General features: G+C 40.2%; 1 long non-coding RNA gene across 3 annotated transcripts in view; it reads left to right on the forward strand.

The window, feature by feature from the left end:
* LOC118287094 overlaps positions 1-19,532 on the forward strand; it is a 138,185-nt gene that overhangs the window by 5,930 nt on the left and 112,723 nt on the right. For all 3 annotated transcript variants that reach the window (XR_007029852.1, XR_004785572.2, XR_007029853.1), the window contains exons 2-3: positions 739-898; positions 16,177-16,248. This is a non-coding gene — a long non-coding RNA (uncharacterized LOC118287094). The remainder of the gene's footprint in view (positions 1-738; positions 899-16,176; positions 16,249-19,532) is intronic.

Genomic DNA, 19,532 nt, shown 5'->3' on the forward strand with positions numbered 1-19,532 from the left:
TGACTGCAAGCCCAAGGCAAAGAATCAGAGGTATGTTTGTGCCAGAAAAACAATGGGGCCGTGCATTAGTGGTGAGAAGTTTGTTTGTTTTATAAGGTGGTAAATGCATGTTGTCTTAAAATTAACACACGAGCCCACATGAATCTCCCACAAATGCAGGTTAGTCTACCTATACACTTGAAAAGATCAGAACCCTTTATTATTATAGTTAGATCAGTCCGTGCAGCATAATCTAAATCTAAATCTTTGTTATACCTGTTAAATGTGCAATGCATATTTCACCATAACAGTGTAAAATGTTTAAATGCTTTAAAGTATTCAACTATTCAGTATAAACAAAGCTCTATGGCTATAATGACCCAAGAGCATTCATGTTGTTTACACTTTTTTTATTTTCGCTTATTTTCGCATCTTTAATAGTCTCCACTAGAGGGGGTTAAAGCGCGTCAAACAGGTTCCTCTTTTGAGTGCTGCTTTCCAAAGAACAGTATGATACACAAATATTTCTGAACAATAACACAGAAACTCTATCAAATACAAACAGTGGCAACAATTCCATTGAATGCAGAGCTTGGCGGTTATTGTTTGACGATTAAGGTTTGCGTGAAATGGTGCTCATTCTCACAGAGAACAAGATTTGGACAACTTGCTGTGTTTTAAATTGCATATGCTTTTAATGTGTTCTATCTGATGGAAAACCTGCTCTCTGACGCTGTCCCCCCCCCTCTCTGCTCACAGATGTAACAGGTTCTGAGGCATCACTGGCTGCCTTGCTGCCACTGCTGGTTACACACCGAGTCCGGACAGCAGGGGAGGATAGAGTATTCCTCCAGAGGGCCGGGATACTTACAGCTGGTCTGCTGAGGTGTGGGGCTTGCCTCGGGGGTAAGCCTCTTGTGTGAGTAAACACAATCACTATCCAGCAGAGAGACACGCTGTCCGGGTCGGGGGAATTTTCTGCTACGCCAGAACAATGTCTGACACTGTTGTGATGATTGAATTTTATAGGCCGGCCTGACTCGAGTCTACTGTCTGTGAGTGTTTTATGATGTCCCATGCTGAGATGATTAATGTGCTGTGAAATGTGAAGGGCCTTCTTTGTATGTGTGATGAGGCAATATTCTGTTTATATCACAGAGTATAGTAAACTTAATGAGCAGTTGTCAAGATGGAAGTGACCCACTGTATCAGTCACTTTATTACTTAGCAAACACAACCCTGCAAATTTTAAAGCCAGAGCCGAACTGTGCTCGTCAGACATCTCTGCTCTCGCAGACAATGACATGTCATGTAAGTCTGCTCCTCTCAACTCTTGAATTTGACTTTGGCATCAGACTTTTTCTTTGACTGACAGATGAGTGAGCGATACGACTCCGTCTGAAAGTGCGGCCTGACAATTTGATTTGACAACCCCTTTCAAGTCAAATATACTCCTTGTTCCTGGTACTACATCATCTTGACAAGAAGAAAAGTGGTAAAAAAAAAAGAAAAGATGTAGATATCTATTCATAATAATAGAAACAAATGCCTTTGTCTGTAAAGTGCTAGCCACTCAGTCTTTTATCCTTTTCCGGCTGCAAGTATAAAATGTGAAAAATTGCAAAATATTTGCCTGATTTTTAGACTGAATTGCCGTTTTAGTTTCACGTAATTCAATTAGCCTAACAGAATGTTTTCTGTAAGGCTGTTAGGCAAAAAGGACACAATCGCATCACACTTTATGGAACTCAAATGTATAGAATATACGATGTGGAGGATTTAGTTATATTGACGCATGTTGCATCTCAACGTACACACCAAAGGAACTTTTAAAACCTCAGGCCTGTGGGTAAACATGACCCTTAAATTTCCATTAAACATCATCTTTCATCAATTATTTATCAATGTGAAATGTTTTCTGCCATTAGCAGAGAACCTACATGGAGTTGTGATAAAGTCACTAAATATTCTTGTACTTGCATGCTGTCATCACTGGAGTGTGTACATCCTTGTCACTGTGATATTCCTACATTCTTCTCTCCCATTTAGCTAATAAAATGCATAGACGTAAATGATTCATGCCAACCATTTACATAATTCATAATTAAATCATACCCCGACGGCTTTGAATTTATTAATAGTGAAAATGCATGTGCTGCCATCGCGATATACTAATTAATATCTTTAGTTATCGTTGGCACATTGCTCACTCGACTGGGGTCTGGTTATGGGGCAGGAATAATGCAATGCAACAACAAATTATCTGTGCATTTAAGTGGGAATCTCTTGAAGTGATGGCCACAATATGCATTTGCCTTGAGAACTTAATGGAGGAATCTGCTTTATCAGAGATGTCACATGTTGTGGCTAATCATTTTGAACACTGTAAAGATAAGAGCTAATGCATTTCCCTCCTCGAGCTCCAGCGTACAGTTGCGGGGCGCCTCTGATCGCACTCTACACTTTTCCCACAGTCCACAAAAACATATGCCACACACGCTCTGGGTAACCCAATTTATCCGCAGACAAAGGAAAGTAAACTCAAAACAGCACATACAACAAATCATAAATATATTTCTTGATTGATAACTTCATCGATGTTTGTGCTAATTTGTCAACACCACAAATTTGATTATGGATTCATTGTTCTGAGTCATGTTTCAAAACAAACATACCAAAATTTTGCATATCTGGCTTGTCACAAGTAAGAATTGGTTACTTTCTGTTTATATCATTGTGAATTGTACATATCTAACTATTGTTAGACAACACAAATAATTTAATAAGGCCACCCGCCATGCCCTTTTCACCATTTTCTGACTTTCCTCTATGATTATAAACTGAAAATCTTAAGGGTTTGGTCTTTTGTTCAGATAAAACAAGACATTTTAAGATATCGCTGTGGACTGTAGCAGCTATCTATCTGCATAGCCACTTATTTGAAAATATAACTGACAGATTTATGGATAAAGGAAATAATCTTGCAGCACAAGTTGGTTGCAATGCAGGCCTGTAACAACAATAGATTGCCTGTGTTTAATGAAAAAAAGAAAGAGGTTGCTATGACCTCATAATGATATTCCACTGCTTTCAAAAACACGTCAGGCTAATGAACTCGTGTCACCAAGCACCTCTACCCTTTTCTTATGAGCTCAATGTGGTCTTAGTTTCAACATTTAATTCAGAACTGAGCATCCAGTAGCTCTCCCCACCAGTGGACAAACAAAGAGGTCCTCTTCACTAATGGTCCCTGAGGCTTCACCACTATCTATTGATCTGCTGTCACCCAATTTCTCTGTGACTTATGCCCTGCTTAATTCCCATTACTGTGCACACTGAAGCCTTATCAGGGAGAACAATAGGCTTGTTGTCACTGAGGGCAAAAATATGAGCGGACCTGTGACAGTGTGAGCACAAACTCATGACTTCAGCTCCTGGAGCCCTCTCGGTGACCTCTACGCTCATGTAGGCCAGTGTGAGGCCCGGCGTCAGAATACTAAACTTAGCCCGCTCTGTTTGCAGATGAATCAGAAAATTGGATCTCGCTCGTTTCATAAAAACGAGCCCCAAAAAACAGAGGCCCGGCTCCGTAGCCATAAAACTGTCGCCATGATATGTCTCTAGCGATGATGATTCTCAGTTTCTGCATGCCCCCTCTCCGGCTCTTCCACCCAGTGGGTGCTATCTCTTCGTTTCAATTATATGTTTCTTTGCTCTTTTAGACAAAGAGTAATAAAGCTATAAATTGTGTATGCAGCAGAGGGTATGGACATTCTGTCTTTGAACTGCTGTTGAAACTACCATAAACCACCTACAAAGTCAAAGATAAGGATTTACAGTTATTTAACATCATCCTTGTCCCCTAAATCAAACTGATAAGAGAATTAAGTGATGGCTATAGGTTCTTTGTCCTCTAGCTATTGATTTTTTTTTTTTTTTTTTTTTTTACTGAGAAGACCAGTGCAGTGTTTTTATTGAGCATCCTATTTGCTTGAAGCTGAGGAGTTAAAATTGAGCCATTTGGATTCTTTTTATTGAACTCCAGCATCTGCACTCTGAATTGATTCATCTGATACTGAGCCGCCGCCTTGTTTAACTTGCATTCACTGTGAAAATGTCTTTGAACATAGATCCAGACAACATGACGGAGACGTTGCTAATAGAATCTTCAGTATCGTAGTTGTGTTTGCCAAGCAGAAATAAGCTACCTCCTTGAAGAGCATTAGAACAATTTATGTAGTTAAGTTATATATTAAGGACAAGTCAGTCTTTATACCGATTGTTTTTTGGTACGGTACAATTATGCCCCTCAGGCACAAGGACTGAGTGTGCTGAAATTAACTACTCTAAATAGGCATGATTGTTCCTTTTTGGCCTCTCTAGACAAAACACATGACTTGATTTTTCAGGAAGACATTCCTCTATAATAGTAATTGGTATTAATTTCAAAAGTAGCAAATACTGTGCTTGTTAAAGCGGCCATTATCTCCCCAAGCCCAGACTGCATGTCCCTCTTAGCGCACACTGTCCCAGTTTGAACAAAGACGTGTTAAGCTTAGTGGAAGATAGTCACTTGTTTCAGCATGAGGACACTGATGTCAGTGCCTTCGAGTCGTTGAAGCTGCAGCCGTTCACATTTAATGATTCAGTTGCTGTTTAGCTCCAAGTTCACGACCCCGGAGCTATGATAAATGTCAAGCGCAACAATATCCCGCTAACTAGACACGCCACTGCCAACCAATCATCTCGTTATTGACTGGAAAGGCATAAGGCGCTGTAATGTGACTCTACATGCTGCGTTACGGTTTCTGTGTAACCATGTGGGCCAGTGATTTGGCCTGGTTCAGCAGGCTCCGTGCACCACTGTCAGTTTCTACTCCCAATCACACAACAGGCCTTAGAGACGATCTCTTATAAAGTGACCGTACTTTCATTAAATGTCAGGGTGGAATGTCAGATATTCGTGTTGAAATAAGCTACAGGTTCTGAAAGAGTTTGCTCAAGTGGTTGGACCATACAAAGTATGTATATAAAAATGTACGTAAAGGGAAGCCAAGTGCCTGAAACCTGTATTCTCTCGAATGACCAGCAGATGACCTCTCCTCTGGTAGCAAAAAGAAGTCAGTTCCAATAGAAGTCAATAAGAAAATTACTTAATTCATAACCCGAGTATACATTATCATTACGCGTTTATGGTCTCAATCTCTAGTTTCAAGTCTTCTTCATTACAGCCTGGTGTTCATTTTGTAAATGATGGTTGATTTAGAGTTAAATAAACGATTAAGCACAGTATGCATCTGGGCGTGGATACTGCGTGATTGACAGATAATACCGTCCAATAAGTGGATGGTTGCAGATGTAGGTGGACATGCAATGCACAAGCTCTCGGTCAGTCACCAGCCACCTCCCCCTCCTTTATTATGACCTCAATGTGTTCTTAGTTTAGACAGTTAATTGTGGTAATTATTGAAACATTAGCATGCAGGGGAAGATTGATTTACACCAATACCTTCATTCAGGCTCTGCCACATGCGTCTCTGTTCGCGCCACCTGTCATTAGCCTACAATATATTCTACTCCCAAGATCTCACCCTCCAACAGCTGTTAACTTGTTTTTAGAAATGACATTGTCCTACAATATTTGTTGAAAGCTGTTCATTTGCCTGGGTGTTGTCTCCTTTAGCTCGTCCGGGAATTGATGTGATGACAGCAATTAATTGAATGCACTGTTTTTAAAATAGCCCTCTGTGTGTCATTGCCTAATCAACATACCTTTCACATAGGAATGAAGTGTTGATATTTAGGTCTAAGTTGTTGGTAGACTTGTCATTGATAGCTGAGTGTAAGGTTTGATAAATGAAAAGGTTATTCTTCCTGTGAAACTGGGGATCAGGACGGACCCACACTGCTCTGGGATGGGAGGTATTTATGATGGTTTAAAGCTGCCGGGTGGGACGGCTTCTCTCCGTCATGCTGCTACCATATATCAATCCCGGAGAGAGCTAAAGGGCTGCTTCTCTATGTATAGCCCAGCTGGGTTTTATTTTGGCAGAGGGTCATTCCATTTTGTTCATAGACCTCCCAGTTGGTCAGTCTTAGTATAATGCCTACTGAAGAGGCGTTAAGCAGGTGGCAAGAAGGCAACAACGCTGACTGAATGTCAGTGTGCTAACTGATATATTAATCCTGGCTCTGTCATTAAAATGTGTCTTTTCAAAAGCGGCCACACAGAGGAGAACATTTGAAAAAAAACTTGAACTATAGCTATATCAATATAAGTTTTTTATGAAGTTGTCCAGAATACTGGAGTTGGAATCTTTCAGCAGATCTGGAGACATAGAAATCCAACAAAACTGTAAATTTTCTCCAGTGCTGAAATGAGTCATTGATACATCAGTTAGTGCACTGACGTTGTCATTGACAGTTTTTGGTAATCAACTAGCAGTTTAAGTTATTGTCATGTCAACAAACATAGCATTTCCTTGTTAGCTTTCTTTCTTTAACATCTCCCTAACCCTATGTCAAAACAAAATATTATACACCATAATTAATGAAATAAATAGATACGTTGTCTACAATGTAATGTCTACAACCAAAGTATCTATGACGATTTGCAGCCTAAATTAACCTGGAAAATGTCAAATGAGCAAGAATAATATAATCACCTTTTAAAAAAATCTTTTAACATCTTTTTTCTTTGGGGGGGGGGGGGGGCTCTCAGCATCACTGCACAAACTGCCCTTTTGTGACGACCATGGCCACCGGTGGTGCTCTCCCTCATTAGTAAACTGTGGGAACAAAAGACAGAGCAGAGGAGTCCTAAACCCACATAAATACAGCTGAGAGGATATTATGCTCAAATGTAAAACTCCCAAATAAAAGAGATTGGAAAAAACTCTCCGGGGCATCTTCTAAACTTTGCTGCTGTCATCAATCAAGAATATTGCCACGCAAGTCCATACAGGACTCGGACAAACTGCTCCTTTAAGCATTTCTCCGGGAGGCATAAAAGTGTATTTATGGTCACCACAGGCAGGTGTAAAGGAAGATTGGCAAACATGAAAATAAAGTCCTCTCCCGGGTGCCATCTAGCCCTGCTCGGCTGTGTTTAAATCATAGATGGAAAGAACAACAGTCTGGTGGGACAGCAGTCCAGTCTGATAAAGCACTGCCCTGGGCCTGCGTTTTACTTTCTCTCCAAAGCCCATTATTGGAGACAATGTTTTGTCTTCATACCTGTTTTCAGCTCTGTAATGAACGCCGTACGTCTTATTTGGCACAGTTTAACGTAAACTACATTTATAGTGCATATTACCCGATGCCAAGATTTAAGGCTGCAGAAGATCCTGTTTCTGCACTTAGCTGATGTGGGATTGATTTCCTTTACAAATGTATGAATCACCGGGGTCATTACTGAGCCAGACTCTTTCATCAAATTGAGCTATATCTTATGCTACTACTCAAGGCCTTCTGAGAGCCCACCACCAGGAATATACTGTACAGCTATTGGCTAATGCTGAACATTGACCCTCTGTGGAGAAAATAGGTGACAACGTACTTTTGGAGCCTTTTAATAATTCAGATGTATGTGGAGGGAATGTAAACACATTTATAAGTGGAATCGGGTTGATAAACGGAGAAGCAAGAAAAATCTTGTATTTATTTGAAAGAGTAATATCATGAGTGGGAGAAAATTATGAATATAACGATACACCAGTGTACTCATATACACGCCAGCATACCTTAATGCTTTCCAAAACTGTTTTAATTGGGAGGCTTCTAACGGATCTCTGCAAGTCACTCCCACTAGAATATTCCTCACTCACACGCTCGCGCACACACAGGCAGTATTGACTTTTCAAATAAAAAGACATTAATGTAGATAACGGCCATTTTGAATCCTCATTAGTCACCGGTAATCTAGAAACATGGGCGATATATTAAGAGTGGTGTTCGCGGCTAGTCATTAAAGGAGAAATAAAAGACAAAATAAATCCAATCTTGGAATGCCTGCGATTAATCATGTTGGCCACTGCTGGCTGGCTGGCTGCTTAACAGTTTTATTGACTCATTTATGCTGGTTTCCCTGATAATCCATTTATTCAGAATAATGCCTCCCTTCATGCTCAAAGTGCTGTGTTCAGGTGATACCGCTATAAACTGTAATTTTTTTCTTTATTCCCTTCCCCCTAGACAAAAATATATTACAACGATTATGTGCAATGGCTGACAGAAGAAAGGCAACAATTGCACATTATTCAAGGAAGCTTTTAATGAAAGTGTTGATTAAGTATATTTTCAATTATTCCTTTTAGGGGGATCACAAACTAAGATAGTATTGTGAACTCCAAAGTATTTAATTAGAACAATTTTAATGTAATTTTTTAACAGCAGAGAATTACTAAACAGGAGCAGCAACATATGTACAAAGGTTCACCCGTGTCCCTGAAGTAGCACAGACGGCCGCGCATAGAATCATGTGATGTGAGACAATGGGGCAATAAACCACGATTAAGATGTTCTTGTGTATGACATAAGGGAGGATCACATGCAGTGGCTGTGAAGTGTCCAGACTCCTTAAGCAGCTCCGACAGCTGTGCATGTGCACCTCTGACAAGATTCCTGAGATACAAATGCTAAAGTCCAGAGTCCCCCCGACCCCACTTGACCCTGCTCCACCAATCTGCGGTGAGAATCTCCCGTCCATTGTACAGTGGTGTGGGTTTACATAGGTGTTGGTTTACATTTATATAAATTAGCTGATAATTTTGGCCAATAAGAGCCTTTAACACCCATGTCTGTATCAGCCTTTGTATTTGTCAGTATGCGCCGACATGAAAACAATTATTTTACTGAAAAAACAATACAGACAAAATTTACATTAATTCGTATTTTCTCAATTCAAGTTCTATATATTTGGTTCTAATTGTGTTTTATTTTTGTTTATATATTTGTTAGAACAAATACAATATAATAGCAGTAAAATATTAAGTATTAGTAACATTTGTTTGTATTTCTTTGGTCTAATGACATCTTTGGAACCATTGCCAATTTTTTATATGTATACATGTATTTCCTGATATATTGGTATCGGAAATGATTTATTCCTTATATCGATATCTGCATAGGCTGGCAAAAATCCATATTGGTTGGGATCTTCTTAGAACTAATCACTAGTTCCAACATTCATCAGACTTCGTCCTTCTTCTCTTTTGAGATATCTCAACAAACAAAAACAAGGCCTTAAAATTGAATTAAAATTCTGAAGCACGGGTAAAGAATGAGAATCACGAGGATTATCCCTTTAAGCATTTCAAGATTTTATTTTTAAAAACTAAAAAATCCCAGCTGCTAGTTTTCAGGCCAATCGAGAACGGCCTGTTTCCGTTCAGCATTAGTAGATGTTTGCTTGTATATATATCGTAATGAGGACTCTGAGTTTTCTCAGCACTGTCTCCGGAGACTTTCTTGACCGAGAGCCTGAAGCCTATCAAGTATCCCACACTGCACAAGTCCTCGCACCTGACGACATGGTTCTGCAGGGAGTTTCTGCTGTCACAATAAATCAGGAACGGACAGGATACAGTGTAATCATGCCGGTATCCCGTTTCACTCAGCCCCTGTCAAATACTTCAGCAAACTCCAAGCTGCACATAGTGGCACTCACACACCACCACCACTGCACATGTTGCCATATCCGCTGCGCTTGATGGTTGACTTGAGAGGAATAATGCGTTGGAGATAACATACAAAGAGCTGTTGATGGTTTATGTTGCATGTCTGTTGTATTCTATAGCTTCCTTTGTTCTTAAACACCCGTCACTTTGAGAGCAGATGGAATAAATTGGATGCCTCTGAGGCAAATAACCCTGGAGGGTCTGTTTTATATCTTAACATGTAGCTCATACCTTAGAGCTGAGGCGTTAAAGATCTTTGACGATGTTTGAAAACAAAGTGCTCCACTCTGTAGCTGTATGAATCCTATACTTCAAAACCAAAGTAAACTGAGATGCCTGAAACTGTCGGAGCAGAGACCCGTGCTGTGCTTATATCAGAGCTCCTTTCCCTCCATAAAGATGGATCATAATGTCTAATTCTCACAAATTACCCAAACATTATGTAGCCTTTTCCTTTCCAACACTGTTTAATCTGTGTCTGGAGTATTCGCTGTCACTTCATGTTGCAAACACTCCTCTCACTCTGGCAGTTCATTGTCTTTTGATGGGCCATAAAAGGCCCGGTTTGATGGATGATAACTCGGGGCGTCTCTCTTTGTTGTGGGATGTGACGACTGAGTGCATGTGAGACGTGAGGAGAAGACGCGGTTTGAATGGAAGATGTCGTCAATGTCTTGCGTTGACACTGAGGCCCCTAAGCGTGGGCTTTGATCTCTGAGAATTATTACAAAGCAAACACAAATAAAAGATTCCAGTGTGTTACTGTTTCCTGGGTGAAATTTGGTACAGTTTTGTGAGCATTTTCCAAGATCCCTCTCCCTGATTGCTAATGTGTTTCTAGAAGCAGAAAGGCCTGCTGATCAGGACTCTGCAGCAATTAAGAGGTTGACAAATTGGCAAAGGTGTTCCCTGGTAGTCGGAGCGTGCTGCGGCTTCTACCTGCACGTAAAACGTGATTTATCGAGAGGCCCATGTCATTGCCTTCTAATCCGGTCAAATAAATACTGAGCGCTCCGTAGGCGCTGGACTTCCTGCTGACCCGACAACATCTGCTCAGGCACTCAACTACTTAATATATTAGCTGTGAGAACAGGGCAGGTGTTTCCAGCCGGAGCCAGAGAACATGAGAAACAGATTGTGCCTCTGGTCCGTGCAGTTGAATTAAAATGAGTCACCGCCAGCTTTTTCTCGTAAAAATGAAAACACAAATACTGTTATGGCATGAGGGGCAGGTGGGGATATTTCATCGGTCTGCTTGATGGTGGTAAGAAAACTAAAAAGTATAATTGACTGCAGCTTGCATAAGGAATCTATTATGAGATGACAATTCATGATATAGATATACTTCATATAATTTCAACCTTATCAAAAGCAAAGGCTTACTAGGCAATGAAAATTTTTACTTTCCAGTATATTGCAGCCATAGTGCAGCTCTGCGTGTCCATGTGAGTCTCTCTGTGGTTTGTCTTTGATGTTTACAGCTGCACTTCATGTCCTTTACGTTGTAGATTGCAAAAGGAACACTTTAAAGGTCCTATTGTTATGGTACCTCAGCACATCAGCGAACATTTACCAGCTATGAGCTTTAACTATTAAGAATCGAAAGGAATTAAATATGTTTGGGAGCCAAGTCATTAACAGAATCCACCAGGAGGCAATGGGAGAGGTTGACCACACTGATTACACAACATGTGGTAAATACAGTACGTGCCGTTTTGTGTGATAGGCCGATTACCTTATGCGTATCTGGTGCTTAGTTTTGTCCCCTGAGGATTTCATTTGTGATCTTTTATAGAGTCGGTATGAACATTTTATTATACAGTAAAAAAGTTTGTGCAAAATTGGTCCCATTGCAAGATTCTTTTATACCGGGCCATTTCAGAGAAACGCAAGCTGGTATGAATACAGCAATTTTTCTTTGTCACAGAAACACTGAACTGGGTTTTCATGGAGTAATTCTTTCATAGAAATAAATGGTTGGTTTGTGATTTGGGTGAACAAAACTAATAATAAGTAAGTTTGGTTCTTATACAAATAATGTTGAAATACATTTTCGATTTAAAATGACAACATTTTGGTGATTTATTCCTTCATCATGACAAACATGGACATTGTAGTTTATGGCAACTGTCATGCTGCTGTAAATTATCATACACTAAATCCTCAGCTAATAACAGACCCCAACAAATGCAACGTTTACTCTTGTTTGAGTAGCATTTGTGAAAACTCCACTGGACTGCTGTTTTAGGTACTAAATTAAAAGTTCAAGTATATGTTCTTGGCCAATTTTGAAAGGTTTACATCTCCAGTAGGCACCAAAGGACCTGAAGGTATGCGCTACAAACTGAGACTGTCTTTTTGTGGAAAATAACAAAAATAAATTCAGCTTTACCCTTTAAGTTCTGTTGATGAAAAAAAGTCCCACTGTTACAACTCCTTTAAATAAAAAAGTACGTGTAGAGTTTGGCGATGGGCCAAATAGCTAATTATAATTTTTTTGTGCATGTCCAGAATTTGTTTAAAAACTTTGTTAGGTACCTTTAAACATTTTTACTACTCATTTACTTCCTCTGCAGTTACTTAGAGAATAACAATCTAGCACATGTGGTTACATTATTGTGAATTACTGATTATTCGAATGCCAATCTGGATGCTTAAGCGATTTTAACAATTTCTTATTGAAATTTTGAATATTTTTTAGCTGTCTAGTTGTTTAGAAATCATGAAAATAGCCAAGAAGGACTGTGGAGTTTCCACTTGTGCTCACCTGTGTGGGTGCACCACAAACTGAGACCACATTTAAGTTCTCCTGTCAGTTGAAAATGAGTAGTGCAGTTCATAACCTCGGGATGAAGCCATATCTGAAGCAGTATTTGAAAAATATCAAAAACCCTGGGTTTACCTCAAGTTTACCACTGTCATTCATTTCCTTCAACAATGTATGTGGTGTGTTTTTTTCCTTCTTCTTTCTGGACTTTTGAATCTTTTTCTCATTCAAGCTCAGCTTTATGTTGTACACTGCAATCTCCAACCATCTGGTTTTCATTTCCTGTGAGGTTCAAGATGGTAGGAGAGTTTAAAAAAAGGAGCCTCGTTTGAACTGGGGGCTAATGTAGTCAGGATGGAATCTGTCACTCAGTCTATTGCATGTTGATGACTAAGGGCAGTTTCAGCTGTAAGCAGTCCATGATTTATGGACACTGAGTGAACCCTTGTAAGCAAAAGCCAACTCGGAGTTCAGAGCAGCAACTGGGCCCTTTTTTTGGCCGCAGCTCGCCTGCATTTTCTTTCCATTCATGCCAAAGCATTTCGCACGGCAATTAGCTCCATCCTCATTTGGGCCTGCAGTCCCACAGGGTTAGCAAAGCCATTTATCATCCTCAGGGCTTGGAACGCCGCAGCCCCCGTCTCAGGTAGTTTCTGTAAACAGTCCTCGGCCGGGCCCCTTCCATTTCACCAAATGAAAAGGAGATACAGTAGTTTTGAGGTTCCCGCCATCCATCCATCTGTCGGGTTCTTTGCTTTTTTTTCTATCTACAGGTGTGAAGGCGAACGGGAAATGTCATTTCACATTGCTCATTTGTCATATGGTAACTACATAGTTAGATAGAATTTAGTGATGACAACGTGGCCCCTTGCTTTTTTCTCGGAGGGTCAACTTCTTTGGATTTAAAGTGCAGAGTGCGGGCAAGACTAATGACCATTCTGTACATGGCTAATGAGGAGTAAGAGGACTGGAGTCTGTCTTTTTTTTGTTATTATGTCTTTTACAGTGTGGAATTTATAGAGGTTTTTAATAGCGACTTTGACATTTAGTGCATGTGTACATGGATACAGATTGAAGATATGTAACCCGTTTAGGCACACATGAAATAACTATTCATGTTTTCTGCTGATCTATGCATTGTTATATTAAAACATAAATGTTGTCGCTGCTACGAGTAGTTCTATAGCTTCCAAATGACTGTGGGGCATCATTAAAAAACATATTTGAGCAGACAGAGTCGTAAACGTATGCTGGATATATTTTTTGTGGTCTTAGCCGAAACATCTACAGATGCCGCCAGGAAAATAATTGAACTACAGTATGTGCATTTTTCTGCTCTCCCATCTATCCTTGGAGTGTCATTACTGTACAAAGAGCCTGCCAACTGATTCCGAATCCATCATTTGTTGGACCGATATATTGCGGTCCCTGTCGCTAATATGTCTTTATCAATCAGATTTAAGGAATTGGATTAAGCTCTTTGGTTTTCTCCTCCTTCACACTGCAGTGCAGGCCCAGGGGTTACAGGGAGTACGAGAGGGGACTAATTGTCAAGGTTATGTCCCAGCGGATGATTGATGCGAGGCCAGGCTGTTTTTGTCAGCCTGTCAGGTGGCTGGAATGTTTAATGTTCTCATTATTGGTTGCTCTGTTGTGTATATTTCTCTGTCAGCACCGCTGAGCCATCTGAACTGCCAGAGCACTTCAAAGGCCTGCAGGTCATCCGTCTTCCCCCTGACGCCCTGAATGTTCAGCCTCAGCTGAGTGCTGGTGATTTGTTATGACTTGAGAGCCAGCTGACAGACAGGTCTCTTATAAAAAAACATGCACCCATTTCCCTTTTGTCGTGCAGTGAATGCGTCGCCGCTCCTGTAATGTGGTGGGGCGACAACTGTCACCTGACAGTTGTGTCATCTCACTAATTTGCAGACAGGATGACTCCAAGTATTTTGTCTCCTTTTTTTTTGTGCCTCCAATGTGGATTTTGGTTCTGGTGTCGCAGACTCTCACAGGTCACCATCTGTTCTGGAGTGCCACAGGGAACAAAGCTGAAAAGGGATCACCTAAGTTAGGCACGTTTTCATATTCATCACTAGTCCAGGGCACGGTTTTACGCCATGTGATGGCACTGAGCAGAGAGCATCATAGGAGGATTGCCGATGGCTGCAAAGAAAAGTGCAAGGTGAGATGCTCGAGACAAGAGAGGGGAAAACAGAATCCAAATCTCAATTCTTTTCCCAGGCCCTTTACAAGATTGATTGTTTTCTGCTGATCTAATTTTGGAACGTACAAAAACAGTCCATTTGTCTCAGAGAAAAACGATGTGCCACATGGTGCAGATGGAAATTTTTTCTGAAAGCTGAAAAAGATTAAAGAGAAACTCTGGTCCTCAGCCCCAATCATGAGCTGTAGATTACTCTGCCGATTTAAGCAGATGGCAGGCCCGATTCTGCAGGCCCTCCTGTATATTAATGAACGGCAGTCTGTTATATTTGACTTAGGTAAGTGAAATGTCCATCACCTGTAATGGTCTGCCAGCTGGCATTATGCATTTTGCACCACTTTGGGTCCACGTGTCATTTTTCATTTGCAACGATCTTGAAGGAATATTTTTGTTCGCTGCTTTTCTCTGTCACTGTCACTGTTCTGGACTGGTAAATATATATATATAGATATATATGTGTATATATATCTATATATACACAGTATATATAGATAGATATATATGTATATGATTTTAACTAGGAAGAAAAGTCTCAAAGTTGTGTCCTCGGCTAATTTCCTCTCATAGGTCAAGGCAATAATTCTGTCACTAAAACTGTCGCGCTGGGCGAAGCACACAAGTTCGATAGTAACTTGATTAAGTTAGCCTGTCGACATGACTGCAAACACCGCAATACAGTATGTTAACAAACCTAATAATAGGAAGAGGGAGATAAAGTGGAGGGGATGGGCGCACAATTTCTGGCCAGTAGTTAGCTTGGTACAACGAGCCACTGACCTTAAGGACCACGTGTGGATTTGGTCCATTGCTGGTTAACTTTTTTCTTTGTCTCTCTATGCTGGTGTAAAGGGTTTCGTATCAGATCTCACACTGGCTTACAGCTCAGACTAGTTTGCTAAAGAAACTGATTGTCTTTGTCTCAGAATGTCAGACTGAAGGCACTGCAGAAAACCCGAAGAGGCAACAAACACGTTTGCCAGCCGGAGAGCCCCCAGAAACTCCATCCATGAATATGCCAAGCCTAATTTTAAACCAACAGCGGGGGAAACTTTTGGCTTCGTTTCCCAACCAGAAAGCACGAACAGCGGGGACGCACAATGCCAGTGTGTCATACATTTAAACACTGTTAAATTAAAGGGCTGTTTACTGTACTCAAGGGCAATTCATCTTACTCAACATTCGTCTGCTCCTTGCAAATTTGTCAGTAAGAGCTTCCACATGCCAAGACCAGGAGGGGAAAATGTTGGGGTTATCAGAGGAGGGTTTTCATAGCGCGTCTCTTCAGTCGGCCTGTAGTTAATTAGCCACCTCCACACAATGAGGCCACAAGTCATTAATCACCCGGACCCTAGCAGGAGTTGACGCACTGTGAGCAAGACATTTGGAGACAAAAAGTTTGCCGGCTATGACAGACCTCAGAATGGCCCCTGTCAGTGGTGTGTAAATTATAGGGCATGTTGAGTGCTGAAAGACAAAGACCCACTGTTTAGCTCACTGTTGCTCTTTCCTTTTGCTTTGTGTGTTGACAGATTCTCTCCGAACGAAAATTCCCCTTCTCCCCGTTTCCCATTGGCTGACTTATAACTCAAAAAGACTTTATTGTGAGTATACAGCACGCACACACTCGCGTTAGTCATATTAAGATTATCTCAGTCTACCAAGTTCATTTCCTTTCGTTACATGATGCTTCACTAGAGTTAATAGAAGAAGACAAGCCCCAAAGGTCAATGGCTCAGGAGAGCCCAGCTTTAACTTTGTATCCCTGCAGTTTACTTTGGTTGTCAAAGGGAGGAAATGATGGAGTGATGATAAATACAGGGCCTGTTTGGAGAAGTAAAAGCCTTTCTCCTGCAAAAATAAACCACCCCGTTTCGCAGCGTGATGGAAGACACACTTCTCGGCTGATTGAACATGCAAAAGGTCATCGGTTTTTCCCTCTGCGTCTGTAAACACAGGATTCCAGAGTACATAAGCACTGAGGAGGGTTTATTCAAAGCAGCTAAAGTTTATGTAAGAACGGGAAAATTCCGTGATTGGGTCATTAATACGGCTGACAAAAGGGTGTTACATTCATTAGTGTACATTAGAGTGTTTGAAAGCTGCTTGATGTGTGTTTGATCCGTCAACTTGTTCGTGAAAAGTCAATTTTCGTACATGACTGCGGGGCCTTTGGTGGAGGATCATCAGCTCAGTGATGACGCCCATTGTCCTTCAGCCATAACATACCTTAGACAGTAACACATGGCGTGCAGCTGTGCAACAGTGCCCATTTTTAACGTCAACGTGTGTCTGCGACGGGCCGCGCTGTGCCGATCTGTTCCCCCCCTCAGGTGAAAGGCTGTGAGTCTTCAAAGCGGAACAGGTGGGCCCGACCCTGTGATTCAACGCGGAGTCACAAAGTCGTCGGGTGGCAGTATTTTAAAGTCAAACATGTGGGAAAGAGATATTTCTCTGTCACGGCGAAAGAGATTGATTTGACTTTAGCTTGGTGTGATTAATGTACGTGAAGCCCACTGAGCCTGTTAATGTAATAAACAGAGACGTACAAATTAGCCGGGGATGCAGCTTGTAAGATAAAATATATGGTGAAAAGACTTTAAACTGTTAATGCGTCCACTCTTATCCACTGCCAAATGTTAATGTAATTGATCCAGCACAGCATTATAAATACTGACCGGCTCACTGATTTTCTGCAATCTACAGTGTTACTTACTGTTTGGTAGATTACCATTGGATACCATTTACCACAGCAGCATATACAGTTACATACATTTTTATTATCATACATATCTAAGGATATGTATGAATGATTTTTTTCTCTTTAATGTTTATAGCTAATGACAACAGATTACAACACAGATTCTTATAACTTGATTGTGGAAAACTGGTTTCCACTAAAATGCTAATTACTTCTGGAATAATAGCAAACTTAACCTTTAGAGACACTATCACTGTACTTGAACCAACAATTGTCAACAATTATAAGTTGACTATAAGAACAACTACGTTTTGATATATTTTTATTCACGTCGGGTTTTTATAGTAGTCTCCAATAATAGATACCCATGTACTTGCAACAACATTGTTACAAGTAATTTTTTATGCTTATTATAAATACTTGATAGGGTTAAATTCAATGTTAAAGAGACACTTACTAATATTTTTTATTATTTGTGTAGTTAATGGCTTATTAGTGTCATCTGGGATCTTGATTGTGCAACTTATTTTCAGGTCTCTCCTGGAAAAGTCTTCTTCAATTACACACACAAAAAAAAGCTTAATTGTATCCTTTTTTATAAAAACATATAATTAAGATGTCACAGAAGAAGCAAAAATAACATTAAGAAATAGTAATTGCTAATTAAATATTAATTTTCATAATTTTTTAAAGCAGTTTAGTCCCCATATTAAAAGCTAAGACATCACATCCCTCTCTAAAATCAAAATGATGTCTCAGCTGACGACGATGCTATAAAGATAAATCTGGTCAGTTATTGTCTGATTTATGTTTGTTCATGAGAGGGTGTGCGTTTTATATTACAGTATCACCCATTAAGTTCAATGGGAAGAAATAATGGCCTCATATCTTAACCCAGTTTGTTCACATCACAATATAGAGCTGTTTGAAAATGGAAGAAAAAAAAAGATGCATCACATCCGTGCCGTCTTCAAGGCTGACTGGTTTGCGGTGCTGAATTGTGGGTTATGGGGCTTTATTAACATCTATCACTGAGCTATGTTTAGGCCTCATCTACATGAGGCATGGGTGGCTTCGATGAATATGACATGTGACCATTAATGATGGTGATTTTATTGCTTGATTTTTAAATTATTTTTTTTACAGACAGTGGATAATGACACTGTTGGCATGATTTAGCTGATTTGGTTTAAAGTGCTGATTAAACAGTTAGGGCTCGGCTTATTTCATGCTCCCTGCCTCATGGCTTCATCACAGCGATTACAGAAGCCGTGGAAACGTCCCACATCTGGTGTCATTGTAAATCTTTGTGTAGCCAGCTCCCCGTTGATATCAGTAGCTCGTTTGGCTTTGTTAATTAAACTATAATCCATGACCTTGTGATGGAGAAGATTTGCCGTTGTTTTGATGAGATACTGCATCTGAACACACACACACACACACACACACACACACACACACACACTGTAGCTACAGCACCAAGTCTTGTAAGTGGTTTTAGCTTCTTTTCACCACATTATAAAGCAAAAATACCCACGCACACACACTAAACCTAAAAACATGCAAACATTTTGTGATTACATCTGTTGGCCCTTTGCACCCCCCCCCCGTCAGCCACATCACCAAGTCATAAAATAAATTAGTTAGCTTTTGCCATGACTGTCCACAATAAAACTGAATATAAAATAGATACTTTTTGTGTTTATATTTGCCACAGGCTAAGAAACAAAACGTGGATCAATTAGGTAAATTAATAAAATATTTTTGGTTTTTAAAAAAAGCCCACAGTAATCCTCACAGCCTTCAATCTCACTGCACGGCCAAACTAACCAACAAAACAAATTGAAAAAGAAAGAACTTGAATTCGAAATTTGTGATAAATTGATAAGTATAACTTAAAACTTTTTCACCTGATTTGAACTGACAAATTAAACCATGCAATAAAGTAAATGTGTATATGTGTAAATTCTCTCTAAACTTGGAGAGAAAAAAATGACTTTGTAAACACTGAGCTGTCTGAACCTTGTGAAAAGTCTGGCTCCCCACAAAATCAATCAATGCCAGTTCTGAAGAAGCTGCTCCGATTGATTTTCCACATCCATCATTCTGTCAGATCATCAGCACAAGTAGCACATCCAACCCGTCTGACCACAGCAGAATTAAAATGACTTCAGGATCAAGTTTAAA

The sequence above is a fragment of the Scophthalmus maximus genome, chromosome 16 (genome assembly GCF_022379125.1).
Source record: "Scophthalmus maximus strain ysfricsl-2021 chromosome 16, ASM2237912v1, whole genome shotgun sequence".
Taxonomy (NCBI): domain Eukaryota; kingdom Metazoa; phylum Chordata; class Actinopteri; order Pleuronectiformes; family Scophthalmidae; genus Scophthalmus; species Scophthalmus maximus.